This window comes from Aythya ferina (assembly GCF_964211825.1).
Source record: "Aythya ferina genome assembly, chromosome: 16".
NCBI lineage: Eukaryota > Metazoa > Chordata > Aves > Anseriformes > Anatidae > Aythya > Aythya ferina.
Window position 1 is genome coordinate 12,127,783 of NC_140315.1, and position 3,290 is coordinate 12,131,072.

Here is a 3,290-nt window from a genome sequence, read left to right on the forward strand (position 1 = left end):
GGTGCTATACAATTGCTATCAAGATTGTGATGTTCTTTTGAGTGTTTGTACTCCTTTGCTGAATGTTTCCACCTGTTTTTTTTTTTGTTTTGTTTTGTTTTTTTTTTGTGTGTGTGGCAATCTGTAAAGTGTTAAATTTCCTTGCCTTTCACCTACCTACACAGTCCAATTTGGAGTTACCTGCTAACAGTAATTTAATACACTACAGAAAATTCATACCTTTTTTTTTTTTTGTGTACTTCTGGAGCAGTCATTTGACAGCATGTGAAGTGGGAGCCAAGCACAGCTGAGACTGAGAAATCCTGTTGTCCGAGTTAAATGGGGGTGGCAGAAGCAGGGAATCTGGGAAGATTCAGAAGTAGCTTTTAACTCCACACCATGTCTCCCTGCAAGCACAGAGAGACTTAGGGACCAGGGTCACTGAAAGCACAGATCTGGAGTTTTAACCCCGAAGAGGAAGAACATCATGGCCTTAACCAGGAAGGGCTTAACATGATTGGAAACTGCAACTCTTAGGGCTTTCCAGCAGCACTGTATATAGAGCTGTTATACCACCCAACCAAGGTATGAAGCAGAGGAATTCTCCATGTGACAGAGAAAACAGAGCACAGGATCTGCTCCAATTTACCTCAGTGATGATCTGCTACCAAAAAGAAAAGAGGACGGTACCAGATTGCAGGGTGGAGGGGTAAGAAATTATTGCTCACCTGAAATGGTGGCTCAGCCCAAGGCACAGGGAAAAGCAACGTGTGCCATATTCCCCAAAGAGCTCTGAGTCTGATACATTTTGAGAAATGATCATTCCCATGTAGAAACATGGGGACCAAGGTCCAGACCCAAATAGGAAGCGGAGGTGGCAGCAATACAGGGTGCCCAGGGGAGCTTTTTCTCTTCTGGCTCCAGCTCCTTTGGAAAAAGGAGCTGCAGTTTCCCTCAGACTCCCCAGGTCTGCCAGTTTCCCCCTCCGTACTTTTTCATATATTCCTGTTTAAAAGTACCTCCTTGCCCTGTTCCCTACACCCAAACCTCACCAATATTTGGAACCAACTCTGTTGTATAAAACTATGAAGTTAATAGGCTAAATTTCAAACTGCCTCTACAACAGAAATAAATAAATCCAGTAAAATACCTCCTCCTCCTGAAGCACGTAGAGCAGGCAGTGGCAGAGCAGATGACTTTTCCCAGCAGACCATATACCATGTAGAGGGTCCTTTGCAGAACCTAAAGATGCAGGGAGCGAAGACAGAACCATGAAGGTTTCTGTTTATTCAGCAACACGTGCCGAAGCTGTGGAGGAACTCACAGGTACCAGACCTTTGAGGCCAGAAATACAGAAGGAGGCTGTGAACTGATGAGTTTCTTGTTTCTGGGTTTGCCAGGCACTTGCAGGACCTGAGGAGTGCTTGCCCACAACAGGACAAATCTGGATCACCTGTGGCAGCTCTGAAATGATTTACTTTTTTTTTTTTTTTTTCCCCCAGTCTTGTTTAAAGTCAAATCTGCACCTCAATGTGAGAGTTGTGGGCTTGGGAATCTATTTTCAATGGCTGACTATTTGAAGAAAACTACACTCACTTTCACCTCACTTCAGAAGAAATATTTTTTTTTTCAAAGGGGCAGAATTACATCACAATCCATCGAAGAATCCCACTCAGCAACCTGCTCAGAGCACCATCTCACCGCCTGTTTGTGATACAGATGGTGAGCCTCTGTCACAGGTCTGCTGTGCAGAGCTTTGACCCTATTAATTTGGCTCTGGCTCTATCATATGAAAGAAATCATAAGATAGTTGCTTAAAAGAGAGCTCAAAAACTGCCAGCATATTATTCACTCATTTAGATGAAAATACTAATGAATTTTTTTCCCCCAGAAAACCTGATGGTTACTTATAGGTACGTTTAAAAGGGAGAGAGAGGTGCAAAACCAGAACTTATTACCTTGTTGACATCAGTGGGAAAATAACAACAAGTAAAAATGCCTGAAGCCCTTCAGCAAAAACACTTTCAGAAACAGGCATTAACATTACAAACACTGCAGCGATGACAGAAGAAGGATCTCACAGATGTGGCGTTTGTAATTTGAATTGTGGTGTGAGCACTGTTTATGAAGACTTCAACAAATACATGTCAGAGCTCTAATTTGGACCTTTCATTCTCACTTGGAAATCTAAAAAACAATTATGTTTGTTCTCTCTCTGGCTGCTCCCAGGTACCTTTCAAGTCAGTAAGTCAGTCAGTTATTTTTAATAAGAAAAGAGTACTTTTTTTTTTTTTTTTTTTGTCATGAGAAGTTCTGAATGGAGCACTGTTCAGAATAGCAAACAAATAGAAGCATCTTCTTCTGGAATAACCAGCAGGAAAGCTTAGCAACAGCTGGTTGACTTGGAGCATCTTTATCAGCCCAAGCACCCTCTGCAGCCCAGGGCTGGATTTCTGGGGGCAGGAAGAATGACTGTTTGCTAACTTCACTTTAGAAGTACTTGTCTGACGGAAACAAGCAACAGAGACAGCCAGAAGCAGTGGGGTAGCTTCACCCTGATTTTGCTGTGAACGCAGAGCCTCATTCCTCCCTCACTACTACAGCCCTCCCCAGGCACCAAGGACAGCAAAGCTCTTCCTCCACAGCCACCTACGCTTTCCTCTGCCCTCTGGGCCATGACCATGGCTTTACAAAACAGGGAAGAGCACAGCAGCGTGGAGATCTACAGAAAGCAAAACATGTGACTGCTACAGAAGAGTAGGAAGAACAACTGAGAAGAAAAAAGGTGAAGAGCTCTCATGGGGAATGCCCCAAGAGTCTCGTGACACGTTGCGTAGGTGGACAGGCAATGTAGATAGGTCACCCTTGAGGACGACCAACTTAGGGCCTGATTGCTATAGAAAGTCACTGCTGAGACAGGAATTAACTCAGTTTTATGTCATGTCTTTCATACCCAAGCTATGGCTAAGTACCTTGAGCAAGGAGCTGCACCATGATTTGTGACTGCTGGGAAGAAAAGGCGCTACGTGCACAGCAGTACTTCGCAGGCTGCCTCTGGCATGGAGCTAATTCTGCTGAGCAGGAGGACACTGGAGCTGGAGACAGGAGCAAGGCAACTTGTTCTACTGCCTCTCGCGAGCATGCTCTTCACAGCCTGTCCTCTCCTCCCCTAGAGCTGCCATACAGCAGCAGCAGTCCCAGTGCAGCCTTCTAAAGGAAGCGAATGAGGAACGTGTCCAGTTTAGGTCCTGTCCAAAAAGCTGAAGCCTGAGCATCCCACTGAGCAAACGTGCTTAACACCTGGGAGTGTC

General features: G+C 44.7%; 1 long non-coding RNA gene across 1 annotated transcript; it reads right to left on the minus strand.

Annotated features, from left to right (window-relative positions):
• Nucleotides 1-226: 226 nt before the first annotated feature.
• LOC311445702 lies at nucleotides 227-1,369 on the minus strand. The gene is made up of 3 exons (XR_014698592.1): nucleotides 1,315-1,369; nucleotides 1,130-1,221; nucleotides 227-386 (listed from the first exon to the last, which is right to left on the minus strand). It is a non-coding gene; the product is annotated as an uncharacterized lncRNA (long non-coding RNA).
• Between the last annotated feature and the right edge of the window lie 1,921 nt (nucleotides 1,370-3,290).